The sequence below is a fragment of the Nannobrachium achirus genome, assembly GCF_963921795.1.
Source record: "Nannobrachium achirus genome assembly, chromosome: 21".
In the NCBI taxonomy this organism is placed as follows: Eukaryota; Metazoa; Chordata; class Actinopteri; order Myctophiformes; family Myctophidae; genus Nannobrachium; species Nannobrachium achirus.
This window is the reverse complement of record NC_137828.1, coordinates 56,638,684-56,657,716: the sequence shown is the minus strand read 5'-3', so window position 1 is coordinate 56,657,716 and position 19,033 is coordinate 56,638,684. Positions and strand designations below refer to the sequence as shown.

General features: G+C 46.2%; 1 protein-coding gene across 1 annotated transcript in view; it reads right to left on the bottom strand.

Moving 5' to 3' along the window:
- Positions 1-19,033, bottom strand: part of LOC308307265 (neuropilin-1a-like) — a 118,664-nt gene that overhangs the window by 85,732 nt on the left and 13,899 nt on the right. The gene's annotated exons all lie outside the window — the stretch shown is intronic.

Genomic DNA, 19,033 nt, shown 5'->3' with positions numbered 1-19,033 from the left:
CAGGCGCCCTGGTGACAACGTAAATCATATCGTCGCTGTTGGGTATAAACCTCTTATCTCTATGTTTTAATCACGCTACAGCGTCACTCAAAAGCATCAAAAGTGGCAGATCCACAAGCTCGAAACATGGCGAGAAGCGACGTGTTTTGAGCTTGTCGATCATGCTTCTGAATTTGAATCCTGAAAAGTTTTGGACATACAGTAGGTTTCAACTCGTGAGAGTCAATGTACTTTTTAATCTTTTAAAACCACTTTATATAGGCTACGGTGTTCATTTGCAGGTTTTCACTCTTTTGTTTTGCGTGCATCTGTTGCACCCTGCTGTCTAAGCTTACAGAAGCAGCGACCGGTTGAACATGCCGTCATGATTACGCCTTCCAATTTATACAGTGTATGTGTTTACCACACATATAGAGACACACAGTCGCACACATGAAGAGGCCCATAAAGGCAGAGCAAAGCAACGCTGCGTTTCGCATCAGTAACGGGGTGAAAACATTATGTTCCGCAGTAATGAGATCTCAGGTTATAACACACACACGCGCGCGCACACATAAGCACGCACGCACGCACGCACGCATGCACACACGCACACACACACACACACACAGCCCTCACACAAATGTGTGTGACAAATCTGCGTGGCAGATGGGTTCCATTCTAAACTAGAATATCCATTGAAAGTGATTATATCGTCACTGACGGGCAGAAACATTGTATCTCCAATTTTCAAATTTGAACGTTTTTTTCGTCAAAGTAAAGTTCATCATACAAGACTGTCGCACAAAATGCCTCGCACCGCGATGCTTGTAGATCAGCTATTTTCACTATTTTATTTTAAATCATTTTTAAAATGATGAATACAAAATGAACGGTTTTGGACATACAGTACAAGGTTTCTGCCCGACAGCAGCGAAATGGCCTTAGTTGGCTGGTATACAGAGAGACCAGGTGTTAACTGGTATACAGAGAGACCAGGTGTTAAAGGAGTAGTTCACCCCCAAAATGACTTTTTTTCTATTGATTACTCAGGCCATGGAGAGTAGAGTTCAATAATATTTTTTGGTTTTTGTCACATTCCTAAGACTAAAATGTGATAACAATAAATTTACCCCCATTGATTCCGGATGGTGACCCGTTTCGAAACGGGTCACCATCCGGAATCAATGGGGGTAAATTTACTCGAATCAAAATTTTGTCTTAGGAATGTGACAAAAACCAAAAAATATTATTGAACTCTACTCTCCATGGCCTGAGTAATCAATAGAAAAAAAAGTCATTTTGGGGGTGAACTACTCCTTTAACGCCATCAAAAACAACCTCATCGCGATTCCTGGAGTACACACGCACACACACACACACACACACACACGCACACACACACACACACGTACACACACGTACACACACGTACACACACGTACACACACACACACCACAGCCCACTCAAATGTAATTTCAGACCCGCGGCTATTGACGGGAGGAATGGCCTAATTGAGTCAGTGCTGACTTTTCTGGGGCAAGGGAGGAAAAACAGCCATAGGAACATGCGAGAACGCACACACACTCACACACACACACTCGTGCACACACACACACTCATATGTGTAACATAAGACACAAGAGCATGGGGGAATTGGGAGTTATTGGTCAATGAGGGTGGTCCCAACACAGCTCCCTATTATCAGGATGATGTGTGCGTGCGTGCGTGCGTGCGTGCGTGCGTGCGTGCGTGCGTGCGTGCGTGCGTGCGTTCATTCTGACATGGGTGAGTGCTGCACAGCGAGCTCAATTGGCCTCAGGTTTCCACAGCATTTAATCGCCCATAATGCTCATGACTTCAGCTCTTAATATAGAATTCTTTATTTCATTTTATTATCCTCATTACCCAGCATCGTTACAAAGATGGCAGACACACACACACACACACACACACACACACACACACACACACACACACACACACACACACACACACACACACACACACACACACACACACACACACACACACACACACACACACGTACAGCACATTTGCAGCTATAGAAGTACTGAATCACACACAGTATATTTTCATTCTAATATGTGACATACTTCATACTTTTACTCCATTACATCTCAGAGGCAAATATTGTACTTTTACTCCACTATGATTCTATGATTATTTGAAAAATGTAATTACTAGATACGTTTAAGTATGTTTTGATGACAATACTTTTGTACTTATGTACATTTTGAATACCGAGCTTTTACTTGTAACAGTATCTCTACATTGTGGTATTGATACTTTTACTAAAGAAACGTAAAGAACTTTTCCCACCCCTGCATGAACGTCTACCCATAATGCTCCCTGCTTAGTTCTCTCATTATAAATCCCCTCTCTCCACCTCCCTGCTAAACTATGTGCCTTCTAGGCATCGGGGCGGGCTTTCAAAAGTTATGCTTGAGTCCCAAATTACTGTCAAAACACGGGCACCTCCTTAGCGGGCTCGAAGCTCTACTTAATGCGCGGTTATTTCACACAAAAAGGCGATTTACACTTTTGAATGACGGCTCGGGGTGGGCTGCTAAAAGCCCTCAGGTGGGTGCAGACAAGTAACCGCACGGCCCCCGCCGCGCCCCGAACAGCCTCCCCCACCTGCCTTGAATTAAAACGAGCGCATTTGCGAAACCACAGGTGAGGTGAGAAGGGAGGGGAGGGGGGTGTAGGCCCACCGGCCTTACGCAGAGACAGACATTAGAAAATATTATGGATAAACGGTCGGTGCCAGCCAAGCTGCACCGGGCAGAGGAGGAGGGTGTCATATAAAACAGTGGTTCTCAACCTGTGGGTCGGGAATCCCAGGGGGGGTCCCCAAATTATTTTGGAGGGGTCCCCAGATGATTAACGTAATGTGCAACATTGTTTTCTCTCAACAGTACAACAACTAACACAGTTTAAGTGTATAGGGGGTATCTGCACATTTCTAAAGTGACAATTTAAGGACTTTTTAATAGCTCTAGAATGACAAATTAAACATGGGTCAAATATTAGAGGCAGAAAAATAGCCGATCTACACACTCACCCATGTAGATCTTCACAACAGAACCATGTTATACAAAATGTAATTTCTCAACTAGTGCTCGTCAATGTGTGTGTGTGTGTGTGGGGGGGGGGTCCCAGTTAAAATATGATTATTTTAGGGGTTGTGGCATGAAAAGGTTGAGAACCACTGATATAAAACATACGTAGATTCTTTGGGGGAGGGGTTCCGAGGGGTCCAGCGAAGGTAGTACATGTAACACTAGCATCACAAGCATTTGTAACCACTTTCATCCATTTATATTCTTGAAAATCTTTGGAAAAATATTTAAGATGTTTGGAAGATTTGGAATAATTACGATTCTCCGGGGGCCATCCTGGCACATAACCTTTTCAGATGGTGGTTCCGCAGCCAAATACAATATCAATTTGGCGGGTCCTTTTATATCATATCGTTTTAGAACAACATGATACATAAAAGAGCATGAGAAGAAGGAGGTAAGGAAAGGTTGTGCGCCTGAGGAGGAGGAGGAGGAGGAGGTAATACACTGGATGGACGGATGACTTCACTCGTCTTTTTATTCCCCCAGCGAGTGGCTGGAGTGATGGGAGGTGATACGGCGCTGTCAGCGCACATCAGGCTCTCCCGGCATTCACCCGGGAAGAAGACTAACTGACTGAAGGAAAGGATAAGGCAAGGCTGGGCAGGGCAGGGCAGGGCAGGACGGGGACCCAGAGGGCTTCAGAGGATGGTCAGGGAACCGTGGTGCAGCTCTGGGGGGTCTTTCTCTTCTAGTCTTCTAGAGACCCGTGGGGCTGACAGAACCAAGCCCTGGTACGCCGCTTTCCCCCCTACTTTCTAAAGCCACCTTCTCACTTCTCCCTTAAACCCGCCCCCTAAGCTGGGGGGTTCCAAGTCCCAAGTCCTCTTACACGTGGCGACACACATCACGTTCGTGGGTTGAGAAAATAATGTGGGAAAAGACATGGTTGGCTCAGGGCCAGCTGAGCTCTTCAGATGGGTGTTTTTTTTCCTCCTGCTATCAGAGAGAGGACACCCGTTGCTACTGCAGAACCCTCTGCGCTATAAGCTACCTCTCAGATGTATGCTGCTAATGAGCTCGCTCCGCACAAACCCTTTGATTTGACTTTATCTCTCTCTCTCTCTCTCTCTCTCTCTCTCTCTCTCTCTCTCTCTCTCTCTCTCTCTCCCTGTGTCTCTTTCTCTATCACTCTCTTTTTCGTCACAGGCTTGTGGTTTCAGAGGGTGATATCATCTAGCCTGAGTTATACCATACCGGTGTCGCAAACCGAAGATAGCTAGCAGATCTATAGGTTTAGAACTTGTTGCGACCGAATGTCGCAGTTTACTATGAGAAACGCCACAGCGTGTCCGTGTCCGTCCGTCCGTGTAGACGTGTACACATTCTTACGGTCTATGGGTTTGCCGCTCTGACATCATGCTCTGATGTCACTGTGATGTCAGGGGAACCACTCTACCAGAATGGGTTTGCTTGATGTCACAAAAACAGAATCCCTTTTATGTTCATACATGGAGTTTGATGTCATCAATATTAATGATGCCCTGTTAGAGAGATCCCTGTGATGCCAGGGGGAACAAATCCCTTTTATGCCCATATATGGAGATATGAAGATCCCTGATGTCCACAACCCTGATGTCCACATCACTGTGGCGCGCAGGGCGAGGTCGCTTGTCGCCCTGAGGCGTCTTACTAGTAGATCTACTATTTTCAGACTACAGCAGTGGTGAGGTGATTCGTGATGAGGTTTAGCCTCTCAGATCCAAACTTTGAATATTTTGTCATCGTTGGATAGGATTTTGTCCACAATTCCATGCTGTGTTGATGTGGTGCCAAAGGAGAGATAACAGGTCCATCAAAATAACAATTCTTCTACATTCTGTAATTGTGTAGACTTCTTGTGATGCAGGTGTTTAACAATAATTTATCTCTTGAGAGCGTAAAATGAAACCAAATGTTCCATTTTGTTACCAACTCTCCGTCATTTGGCTAGGGACCACCTGGAACCCCTTCATGGACCACCGATGGTCCCCGGGACCACTGGCTAAAAGCCACTGGTCTACAGTGTAGTGTAGCAAGTATAAACTCTGGCTTCTTCTTTCATCTCTCTCTCTCTCTCCAGCTGTGGTAACATTCCTGGCTCTGGCACAGAATAACAGGCACTCTTGTCTCCGCTCCGTTTATCAGCCTCGACTCAGCAAAATGAAATCCTAGCTTAAGGTTTGTGTTGGCTTGGAGAGTTGGGGCGGGCGGCGGGGAGGTTGGTGGATGGTGGTGGTTATGTGGGCACTCTGCACCGCAAGCATCCGCTCAGCTGGTTGTTTACACAGTTATTTCTACTGCTTGCTTTCGGGGCACACGACGGACACGGGTGTCACTCATTTATGGGGGTTAAAAGCAGCGCGCTGAAGCGTGGGATTGTATTTCCCTGCGACGTCATTGTGCAGCCGATACAGCATGATACTTACTACACAGTACAATTTTGAGGTGTTTTTTTTTACTTTACTGGACTATTTTCAATGTTCTATTACTTCTTCTCCACTCAGGGGTGTCTACAAGTCAGAGGCAAATATTGTACTTTAGAATACGGGACTTTTAAATGTAACAGAGTATTTCTACATTGCGGTGTTGATACTTTTACCTACCAAAGTAAAAGAAATGTGAGTACTTGTTCCATCACTGAAGAATGGACCCACGAGGGTCCACTTTGACAACACCGGAGTCAAGCTTAACACGGCAGGACCTTGCTATGCAAGAGCGAAGCGAATAGATTGGAATTTCATTTGAGGCGCTGTGTGTGACAACGGTGTGAAATTGGATGCGGGTTGGACGCCGGAGTCAAACGAACACATTCTGAACGATGTGCTAGTGAGTCCAATGAAGCACGCTGTGTTTCTGTGGGACCGCTTTAGTGATGAGGAGCAGCCAGGAGGTTTAATACCAAATGGAAGTATTCCTTACATCTTTTTCCAGTCCTATACAATTCTCCTCTAGAGATGGGATTTATGGCTCTTTGAAGTGAGCCGGATCAGTAGGATCCGTTCCTTTCAAAGAACCGTTCAATAAGACTCATTTTAGTTACCAGTTACTTTGTAGATTCTGATTAAAATTACAAATCACTTCAACCCTATTATATACATTTCGGCCATATATACATTTCGGCCATTTGAAAATAGCCGATCTACAAGCTCACAATGCCTTGCAACAAGACGCATTGTGAGCTTGTAGATCGGCTTTTTTTTTTTCAAATGATTTGTCTACATTTTATTAATTGGAAAACCTGTGAAATGGGACATTCTGCATAATGAGTACTTTAAGTGCATTTTATACCAATACTTTTGTACTTTTACTCAAGTGCATTTTGAATTCCACACTTTTACTTTTACAAAAAAAGAACTGTACTGCCTGTTCCTCCTATCTATCTTCCCCTCTCCTCTCCTCTCCTCTCCTCTCCTCTCCTCTCCTCTCCTCTCCTCTCCTCTCCTCTCCTCTCTCGATCCTCTCCCTCTGAAATGTCTGTTGGCTTCCAGCTCATGGCAGCAGGGCATCAATCTTCTCTGGCCCTCTTGCTCGTTGCTATCAGCCCACTTATAATTCACCTCAGTAGCTCTGCCTCTACAAACCCCCCCAACACCCCCAACCCCCCAACCACCATCACCAACCCACTCCGCTGCCAGAACCTCGGCATTGCCAGACAACTAAAATATGTATGTAGAAATGAGTCAGAAGAAGAAGAACACCAAGACCAAGACCAAGACCAAGAACAAGAACAAGAAGACACTCTGCAGCAAGTGTGTCTGTTAGGGATGGGACGATAAGCGATATTATCGTTTATCGTGATAAAAAACACGATAATCATATCGTGGAGATTTAATTTATTGTGATATCGTCCTCCGTCATGCACTGGGATCAATTCACCTTTTATTTGACGAGCTGCATATCCGGTACCACTTAAACCCTCTGTAATTGGTAAAAGGTACTTATAATATACGTTCTTGATACAGTCTTTTTTTCACTCAATCAGATGTCTTTGCCAAAAAATTGCCGATCTACAAGCTCACAACGTGACGCGTTGTGAGCTTGTAGATCTGCTATTTTTTGGCAAATGTTCCGCCCCAGGATAATGGATTTTGATTATCGTGATAATATCGTAAATCGCAATTTATTTTGTGACAACAATAATCGTAATATGAAATTTTCATATCGTCCCATACCTAGTGTGTGTGAGAGAGAGAGAGAGAGAGAGAGAGAGAGAGAGGATGCAGATGGAAAGGAAGGAGGAGAGTAAGCAGTGGTGTAAAGTAACTAAGTACATTTACTTAAGTAAAGGTTTGAGTAATTTGTACTTTACTTGAATATTTCCAATTTCCAATACTTTTACTTCTACTCCACTACATCTCGGATCCAAATATTGTACTTTTACTCCACTACATTTATTTGTAAACTTTAGTTACTAGTTACTTTGCAGGTATGAATTATAATATTATAAAACATAAATGAACCACTTTAGCGCTATGTTTATACCTAGGCTACTTGAAAATAGCCGATCTACAAGCTCACAACGCGTCGCAACCTGTCGCAACGTGATGCGTTGTGAGCATGTAGATCTGCTATTTTCAAACATTTTGCACTTGTACTTTTGGTACTTTAAGTACATTTTGGTGCCAACACTTTCATACTTTTACTCAAGTACATTTTGAATTCCGGACTTTTACTTCTAATGGAGTATTTCTACATTGCAGTATTGATACTTTTACTCAAGTAAAAAAATTGATTACTTTTTCCACCACTGAGAGTAAGAATAGGCCCCCAGGGCCTATAGTCCCCCCCGTATCGCTCCACTCGGCTCTGCGACGCGCTTATACGGGGAAAGAGGAGACCCAGCCCCCCCCCCCCCCCTTGTACGACTGTCCTCGTGATGTGTGTCCTCTGGGGGTCTTCTCTAAATGACTGGAGTGTTAAAGAAGCCAGCAGAGCTCCAGATAGAGGTTCCTCTCCGCTAACGCATTGCAGAGGCCAGGCTCTTTCTTATCATCTGGAAGATATTAAGACACGGGGGGGGGGGGGGGGGTATGGGGGGACGCGCTCGGCAGGGGCACCTCCCCAAAGTCTCTCTCCGGTTTGCCGTGCCAGTGTTAAACGTATCTGTGATACATTTCTCTATACGCACCTGCGGGGGCCGAGAGCTAACAGGCAATATGGAGATCATAAGGATGGCGAGGAAAACCCTGTGAGATGGGGAAGAGAGAGGGCTTGTGGGCTCTGTGTGTGTGTGTGCGTTTCTCTCTCTCTCTCTCTCTCTCTCTCTCTCTATTTCGCAGAGCATGGCCTAGTTTCAAGCCCTGGACAGTCCCACTGTTTCAATGAGTTGTTCGTTCTCTGTCTCTCTTTCTCTTTCTCTCTCTCTCTCTCTCTCTCGGTTCTCTCTCTATTCCGTGACCTGCCAAGTTAAATTTAGCGCCGCCTCCTTGGGGGCACATATTATAATTTGTTATTTTGTGTTGCCGTTTGCTTTGTTTTGGGTCTTCCAGCTGCACCGTGCCCTCACTGTAACAGCCATTTCGTCACTGTTGGGCAGAAACCTCGTATCTCCAAGTTTCAAATTTGCGAATTTTTTCGCAAAGTAAAGCCCTGCTTCATCATACAAGGCCGTTGCACAAAAGTAGTGAAAACAGCAGATCTACAAGCATACAACGCCTCGCAGTGCGAGGCGTTGTGTGCTTGTAGATCGGCTGTTTTCACTAGTTTAGATCATTCTTAAAATGATAAATACAAAACAAACAGTTTTGGACAAGGTACAAGGTTTCCACCCGACAACGACGATGTATCTGTCTCGTCTCGCTTTGGACTGGGGGTGGGCCTGCCAACACGAACTGACACACACACACACACACACACAGTCACAGTCACACACACACACACACACACACACACACACACACACACACACACACACACACACACACACAGTCACAGTCACACACACACACACACACACACACACACACACACACACACACACACACACACACACACACAGTCACAGTCACACACACACACACACACACACACACACACACACACACACACACACACACACACACACACACACACACACACAGAGTGAGCCGCCTACCGCAGTGTTAATAGTCAAAACGGTCTGCCAATCCAGCGGGGAAATTAAAGGGAAGGAGAAGAAAAAGGAGGGATGGGGGGGGGGGGGGGGGGGGGGAGTGAATCTAATTCTCGACGACCTTCGCTTCACCGCCTCAAATGTATTAGTCTGCCTTCTTTCTCCAGGCACAGAGAGAGAGAAAGCAATCCGCTAGTGTCAAACGAGAACATTAGCCCTTCTTGCAAAGCCAAAGAGGAGACGACAAACCACGGGGCCTAACAATGTAACAGTTCTATTGCCTGAAGCTTTCCCATGGAAATAATCTGTCCTCCCTCTATAAATGCCTGCTTGATACGGTTCCACAGAAGCAATACAATCTCAAGGCAGTGAGAATAACACTACTACTACGGGGACATATATAGGCCCTTATACGATCCGTTACGTGCTTTAATCGAGCCATTTATAAGCCTGAGCACGGCATTGGAAAATAGAACAAGAGCTTGTTGTCGTACACCTTCCTGTATGACGAGAAAAGAAACAAGAAGTGTTCTGCTGTTGCTTCTCTATTTGCAGGTTGCTATCGCCACGAAAACATGTCACCCTGAACACGTCAAAACATCTCTTAGCGAGGCAAAGTGCAGGGCAAAAAGCCCTAAACAACAGGCTCGGGGACATAGCTCTGGGAGGCCTGGCGAGACTTAACAGGGATAAAGTCCCCAACGCTGTCAGCTGTCAGGAGAACTCCCGCTTGGTTGGATTCGAGTGTTCGCCGAGATGGCTAACAAACTGTCACTTAAGGCCCCGGCATAACATCATTAACGTTGGTACAAGGGGGTCGTGGTCGTGGCAAGTTGATCTCTGACGTACTTTTTTCCAAAGCCTGGAGGGGACATATACATACCTTACCGAAATAAAATAGTCTCACTCTTCTCTCTCTCTCGCTCTCGGCCCTGCCGTCTGCATGTGACATTCATTAACCAGTTCCCCTTTTTTCCCCGGGCCCTGTCCAAGTTTAATGACCCCACGTCATGTTTCCCTTGACGGGTGAGGAAGGAAGAGGTGACAGGAGGCGGGTAACTGAGTCTCCAACTAAACGTTCTCAAATGAAAACACTGCCGCCCTAATTGAGTTATTAACGTTATGTTATCGTTTGGGGAAAAGGGCCTCAAGAGTGGGAAACTCAGACACAGGCCATTATAAGAAACCGGGGGGCTCTCCCTCTCTCTCTCTTCATCAGTATGTTTGTAGATTCCTGGAAAGATTTGGGCGTTGGGAGGCAGACCTCAAATCCTGGGGACCCCACCCAGTGGTACCACCAGACCAGCCACCATCTTGATCCCGACTGATCACAGCCGAGATGTTTAGAAGTGGGCGCTTGTCGCTGCGAGGGAGGGGGGGAGGGAGGGATGGATCCCGGGGAAGAGGAATGATTAATTTTCTACTACACCAAACCGCCACAGCGTGAGTGGATGCATGGATGCATGCAGGGATATTCCCCGCCCAGCGCTGCACAGCTGCGCCCATCTGACCAGCCCTCCCAACCTCACTGGGTGTCACCACCACATGCATGAGGGCGAGCTCAGCGCTCTCTTCTTATATTTTTAGACGCCGCTGCTGGTTCAGATTTTGTGGGCGCCTCGGTCACGCGTTCATAAAGCACATTCGCCATCCTAAATGGCAATTATCATTAACATTGATGGATTTAGCATGCCTCCATCCATTAGCTCCCCTAATTACACTGTTGAGAGATCTGCTGTCGCCAACAATCAGATTAATGAATTTGGCTATTTAGACTAAATCATTACCTCTCCATCCCCTCCGCAACACACACAATAATCCTTTATTTGGAAATATGTGCCGCGGCAGATGAGAAGAGGAAGAATTCTGCCCCGGGGTGAATCCATCGTACGCGTAGTACTCATGAGAGACTCCTCACTCCCGAAGGGGACCGAGGAGGCTAGAAAACAAGCGGGGGAAATAAAGAGGACCACAAGAGCTCCTTGTTATAGCGAACACTCTGAGACCCTTGTGCTCGGCTCACATGTAGGGCCTATTGCACTCTGAAGCCCTTCGGAGATGGCGGTGCAGTATGTTTACTAGCTTTCTGTTTCCACAGGGGCCCCGCAATGTGGCCCTGGGGCCACAACAGATGTGCAATTATATCATTTCTACCCCTCGTCCCGAGCTCTCGGACAACCCCCCCGACTTCCAATTGCCCCATTTGGATCATAAAGCGTGACAAATAGGTCACAATAATGCGATTATAGCAACGTTGAATATGAGTCAAGTTGTGTTCAAGGGGCAATGCATTTGTGGTGTTGTGGCTGTTGTTATTTAGTCAAGCGGCAGAGAGTGATTTGTTTTAAAGGGCTCGGCAACCTCCTCAATTACACCGCTGATGTAATGTTGCTCACAACAAGGCACACGCAACGGCCACACAAGCGGCTCATATATCATCTGAAGATACATTAGAGAGAGTTAAAAGCTAGAACATAAATTCTAATTGTAATCAAATACATTTCAACGCCACTGCCGGGCTTGGAAACCTCAGAGCTGCACTGTGCAATATTTCTGACAGTCGCGCCAAGGCCTGGAAATAAAACGAGCCGACGGTTTCATGGAGGTTTCAGAGCTACCAAACCAAAATGTGTACGTCAATGTTGTTTATTTCCCCTCCTTTCTAAAACACGTTAGAATACGGCCCGAGACGTTGGGCTTCCCTCACCAAGCTCCTGACAAAACGTCTTGCCACTTCAATTGCTCATATTTATCAATAGCCCTATTTTATTCACAGTAAATAGCCTAATATCCAATCTCCATGCTTGTAGGTCGGCAAATTATTGTTTTGGGTATACATTCTTTAAGATATTTGCATACAATGACATGCCCATAATATGAATGCCAGGTTGAAAGTTCTCTGCCCCCGCCCAGTGGTGTAAAAAGTACATGTACTCAAGTACTGTACTTAATAGCCTACAATTTTCTTTTTCTTTTATCATGCCAGAATAACTGCAGTTCATTGAGAAATTGCCTCGGGAGAAACACATTTTGCACTTTTCTCTGTTCTAACTGAGCTTTGGAAATCAAACTGCTTAGCTTACACCACTTCTCTGTGTGTCTTGTAATTGGCAATGTGTGCAGACATGAGCACACCGCTGGGTGACTTTCTAGGAAGAATAAAGAACACAGTATAATAATGACAGGATGTATTCAACAGTCCTTCATACTCACACACACATAGTGACAAAGCCAATTCTACCTGTGTTCATTTTGTCAATGAATTGAAACGAGCCATAGCACTTTCTTGGGTTTAATCCTTTTAGCAGACCTTGTATAGACTTCCTGTGCTGTTTTGCATACTGTTAATGAAGTAATCAAACAAAACAATCAATCAATCAATCAATCAAATGCCTTTGTCTAGTCACAATGAAGGGGTGGGGTGCCGCAGTAATCGCCACGTAATGAGATAAGGAACACAGGTGCAACAAGCCAGTTGATGGATGGATGGCACAGTGCGGGCACACAGGGGGAGATCACACGGTGAAATGAGTACAAAGGACCCCAATGGAAACAAGCCATTGTGCTTTCTTAGGTTTGAATCCTATTGGTAGACCTTGTATCTGAACTGTACTGGCTTGTGCTTTATTGTGCCAATAAAGTATTCAATCAATCAATCAACAATCAACAATCAATCAATCAATCAGCACAGCCGAGTGGCCTACACTTGTGCAATGTGGCAGCTGTACTATACAGCCTATGATGAGACAGTAGCCTGTAAACAAACGTATGTGGGCAGAATGCAGAATGTGCAACAGAAAGCGTGGTGGGGGTGGGGGGTGTAGGAGGGCACCAACCCATTTCAGGGGCCATTACAGGAGAGAATGGCTCCCATTTGTCCCACCTTGACATCTGAGAGGTTGGCCTGATTGTTACATATACTAGCAGGCAGAGGCCAGGACATAGGGAGAGAGAGAGTCCATGGACTCCATGGATGCTTACGCCACTGCTTGGATGATAAGCCATTGTTATAACGATGAGAAGTCATGGGTAAAGAATGGCGGTGTGGCAATGGCACGGCAAGATGGGCGTGAGCCGTCTTCCATTAAACACACACACACACCCCCACACACACACCCCAGGGAGAGTCAGTGGCACGGATAAGACTCTGCCGTGCCTAGAGTCGCAAACCCCCCTCCCCCTCCTGCGGTGAAGCGAGCATCCCGTCCCCGTCTCAACCCCACCATATAATGAGAGAGGGGTCCGCCAATCTCTCTCCGCCAATCGCGACTTGGCAAACGGGGGCATGCATCCGGGGCACCCCCAGATGATGATTGGGCGAGGGATCCGCAAGAGGCGCACGAACTGTGCCCTCCGTAGATTACCACTGGTTATGTGAGAGTATATATAATTATATATACTGTATATATCGTCGTTGTCGGGTGAAAACCTTGTATGTCCAAAACCGTTTGTTTTGTATTTATCATTTTAAAAATGTTTTAAACTAGTGAAAACAGCCGATCTACAAGCACACAACGCCTCGCGGAGCGAGGCGTTGGGTGCTTGTAGATCGGCTGTTTTCACTACTTTTGCGCGATGGCCTTGTATGACGAAGCAGGGCTTTGCTTTGCGAAAAAACAAACAAATTTGAAACTTGGAGATACAAGGTTTCTGCCCGTCGACAGTGACGATATTATATAGGCTTTACTACAGGCCTTTCTAATGAGCAGAAGTAGGACACGGTATAGCGTAGCGATGAGCGCTGATGAAACACAGCAGTAATTGTACACAACCTTGAGCCGGTGACCTACTGAAACTCAGACTAAAATTAGACATGTGACCGCCGCGTGACCTTTTATGCGAGAGCTACGCAGCCGAGGATGGCTGCCAGCCAGGGGATAGCAAGAGGATAGCACGAAGTATAACCCCCACACCGCCGTCTAATGAGCTGCCTTCTATGAACTGGGGGGCTTCGCGGAACACTTAAGAGTAGAGCGACGTGGGGGGAGGAGGACTGGAGGAGGAGGGGTTGTTGGGGACAGGAGCAGTGGAGATGAGAGGAGAGGAGGGGGGAGGGGGGAGAAGGGGTCTTCTTGAGGCTGGGGTCACCTAGAGGTAAAGTCTTTTGGGTGTCGTTCAAGAACTCCTTCCCTTCAACCTCTCCACAATGGAGAGACAGGAAGAAGAGAGAGAGAGAGAGAGAGAGAGAGAGAGAGAGAGAGAGAGAGAGAGAGAGAGAGAGAGAGATCACCGAAGAACGAGCCAAGTTGGACAAAGCCTGAGAATGGGCGAGGGATTGGAGAGGAAAAAGAAGGGAGAGAAATTAAAGAGTGAGAGAAAGAGAGAGAGGGGGGGGGGGGTGGTGCTATCTATAGACTAATAAAGGGTGAGGTTTAGATAATATATATTCATATTAATTCTTTAAAACATTTTAGGTACCAAAATGTTATTTTATTTTATTTATTTGAATGTATTTGTTTATAATAAAATACAATAAAATCTCCAAGAGAAACGTTGAATTTTTCAAATAGATTTCGCACTTTCATTTATTTTCTCTCTATGTATATTTATTCATTTCTTCCTTTTTTTAAACAAAATATCTGTCTGTCATGACAACGGTAATCCGTGGTCTCTTAAATCTGTCGCCAGTCGGGGCTCTAGTGAGGATTCATCGCAAAAGGGTCAATATTGCACTCTCTCTCTGTCTGTCTTTCTCTCTCTCTCTCTCTCTCTCTCTCTCTCTCTCTCTCTCTCTCTGAGTCTGTTATATGGCTCCATGCTGGCTGAGAGGCTTGGGGGCAACAGGAGTAATAACTGCACTGGGAGTTATTCAATTAAATGCCCCCCCCCCCCCACCCCACCGTACCCCCACCCCACCCCAGCGCTCCCCCCGTCTCTCCAGTCTGAGTGCATGGTGCATGTGGAGGCCAGGGGGTTGGAGGGTCAGAGAGTCTAGTGTGGTCTCAGTGCTCTGTGACCCAGGTCATCTGGCTGGCCTTCAAAGACACTTGGCAGTGTAGTGGAAGGGTCTGCGTGAGACACACACACAGCCACTGGGACTGACCAACAGCGGTGGAGAAAGCACTCACATTTCTTTGCTTAAAGGCCCGCTGACAAGCCCCGAAATTATAATAGTATGATACAGTAGTGGTCTCTCTGAAAACGGTCTGAAATAGTCTGAAACTCATGTCACAGAGTAAACTGCCCCTCGCTCCCCAACAACAGCTGACCAGTACAGTAAGTAGTCTAAGTACAGTCAATTAATTTGATTGGCTTATATTATAATTGCGCATTCCCACAATGACAACTCATATTTTAAGATGACTTTTTAAAGTGACTGTATCCCTTTAGGTGACAGTACCCCTTTAAGTCAAATGCTGCAATGTAGAAACACTCTGTAACACAGTTAAAGTCCGCGATTTAACATTCACTTGAGTAAAAAGTACAAAAGTATTGGCATCCAAATGTACTTGCCTCTGAGATGTAGTGGAGTAGAAGTAAAAGTACTGAGTACTAACATTGGAAATACTCCAGTAAAGTAAAATAAATACCTCAAAATTGTACTTAAGTAAAGTACTTGAGTAAATGTACTTGGTTACCTTACAACACTGCCTTAAGTTCAAGCCACTTGGCAGTAGGTATGGGACGATATGAAAAATTCATATCACGATTATTGTGACCAAAGAAATCACGATTTACGATATTATCGCGATAATCAAAATCCATTATCCCGGGACGGAACATTTGCCAAAAAATAGCCGCACCGTGACGCGTCGTGAGCTTGTAGGCCGGCAATTTTTTTGACATTTGATAGAGTGAAAAAAGGATGTATCAAGTACGTATATTATAAGTACATTTCACCAATTATAGAGGGTTTAAGTGGTACTGGATATGCAGCTCGGCAAATAAAAGGTGAATTGAGATCAGTGCATGACGATATCACGATTAATTAAATCTCCACGATGCGATTATCGTGAGTGTTTTTTATCACGATAAACGATAATATGGTGTATCGTCCCATCCCTAGTTGGCAGTGAAGTGGAAGGGTCCATACGCACTGCCCTCGGGACAGAACAGGGAGCGGTGGAGAATGACAGAGCAGAACACGCAAGATACAAACACACACACACATAGGGCTGTCACGATATGACATTTTACATGACGATTAATTGTCACTCAAATAATTGGCGATTAACGATTTAATTGTGTATTTGTCGTTGATAATTACATTTCTGTTTGGCTTTTAGGCTTTGAAGTTGCATATGGTAGATATGACACATAACCTAAATATACAAATACATTACTGATATATTTGACAACTTACTACTTAAAAAATAACTTTGATAGTGGAAATAGCCGATCTACAATCTCACAACGCGTCGCGTGAAGCTCACACGACGCGTGAGCTTGTAGATCTGCTATTTCCACTATTTCTGTCAACATTCACGATTATGACGATTATGACAAAATAATTGCGATAATGTCAAATAATCACGATTAGACGATTATGTAATAATTGTGACAGCCCTACACACACACACACACACACACACACACACACACACACACACACACACACACACACACACACACGCACACACGCACACACACACAAGAATGCGTGTGACCTTAAAACTCCCCCTAATCGCCTAAAAACAGCCAAGCTATTTCTGTTCTTGAAAAGAAGGAAGGGGAATGATGATAAACACGAATGAGAAAGTGTTTTCAGAGTGCACGCACGCCAGCATGTTATGCTGACATGGGTTGGGTTGGCAGATCGGTCGATTTCCGGATAGGGACAATTTCCTGTGAGCGGCGACCGGTGCTTGGATAGATCTAGCGCAGGGGTCTTCAACGTTTTCAGGCCAAGGGCCCCTTAGTTGAGAGAGAGATGAAGCAGGGACCCCCCACTACCTTTTTCATAGATTCCATATAGTTTCATTGTTCGACAGCACAATCATCAGTGTGTTTTGGATTCATGTCAATTTGTGTTTCCAGATACGTATTTAACCACTTGAACCGTCAATACCTAATAAACTTGACATTATTTTTTCCCTCTACACCAAATCTCTTTGCCGAAAATAGCCAATCTACAAGCTCACAACGCCTCGCGCATTTTTGGCTAAAGTCCCCCTGTAGTCACTCGATCCCAGGTTGAAGACCCTTGATCTAGCGTTTTGACGAACGACACATCCTTCATTCTCCGTACAGTTTTGTTCACACACCGCCCGCCCGGGCCACAGAACGGTCTGCTGGTATTTCCAATGACGCGGCACTTTGAAAGCCAAATGGGCCCCGGCCGGCGTGCTTGCGATGGTCCCGAGCCAAGAGGTGCATCTCATCCGTCGGACAGAGGGGGGCCACCGGCACGGCATTTACAGGGGGCGATCAAAGTGCTGATGGCCGCCCGGGACCCTGCCAAGTTTTGGAGGGCACGCCGACCCTTCCATTTACCGGCCCGCACGCCAGCGCCTGCCAACTTGGGAGGCCGTCTGGCTGATAATATTAGATACCCCTTCGCGTGCGCGTGCGCGTGCCTGAGTGTGTGTGTGTGTGTGTGTGTGTGTGTGTGTGTGTGTGTGTGTGTGTGGGGCGGCCCTCACGTGCCCCCATCTCTGCAGGGGTGACCATGAGGTCAAGGGTAGTGGTACTGGCACTTCCAGCATCACCAAACTGCCAATGACGCTACATTTACAGCAATTTTCCCTGTTATTTTTAACAAATGCTGGTGTCAAAAAACAGCGGTTCTCAAAGTGGTTTCCAGGGACTCTGCGGGTTCCTTTAGTGGGGTCTAAAATGACCCATACAAGTCTGTAACTCTGACAGTGTACAAATGGAACCAAATGAACCCTAACGGGTTCATTTGGTTCCATTGTGTACACTGTCAGAGTTAAGGGGAAACCTTGAAATGTGAAAGTTTGAGAAACGCTGAAACAAAAAGAAATACAAAATAAAGCTACGAGAAAAGAAAACATATATTACTGTCGCAGCACGACAAAAAGAGGCCTTAATCAAGGCTGCCAGTTTAGCAGAGGAGGAGGGATGGATGGAGAGGGTTCGCGGAGCGCGTGCGTCTAACCCAATCAGAGAGCGGCGGGGCCCCGCCCCATCAATCACTGTCTGCTTGCTGCCGAGGAGGCCAAGAGGAAACGCCGACGGTCCCGATGGCCAACTGTGGCGTTCACAAACACACACACACACACACACACACACACACACACAAACACACACACACACACACACACACACACACACACACACACACACACACACACACACACACACACACACACACACACGACCCAAAACGCCTATGGGGATGCGAGGGGTTAAACAAGAGGAACCCGGCTTTCAATCCCACCCGCCGCGTACCTCTGCTACCACAAACAAACTTCCCTTCAGCCCCGAGCCCCTTTCGGGGTCCCACGCTTGATTGCTCGGATGCAGGGCGTTGTAGGTGCTGAATCGACCCCCCGCCCGCGGCTCCCTAAGCACCGGGGGCTTTGGGGCAACAAACAGGCCACACGGGCGAAGGGGGACGCATCAATCAAAATCACAAGCCCCCATTCAAGGTTAGGCCACTAAACGGAACACGTCTGACAAGCCTGGACACGCCGGATTAGAGCCCCCCCACGGCTCGAAATACGGGGGCCCTCATCAATTAGACTATAAGAAGATCTCTCCGTCTGTGTCTCTTCACTCTCTCTCCCTTCTAGGACTGGACTGGAAGACAAGTGAGATGTTTTGGGAGGTTCTGTTTTCTAACTAATGGCTATTGGTGCCTCTGACAACTGCTCTTCTCTCCCGCCAGCCGCCACCCACCCACCCATCTCTTCAAGCCTAATTATTCCTCAA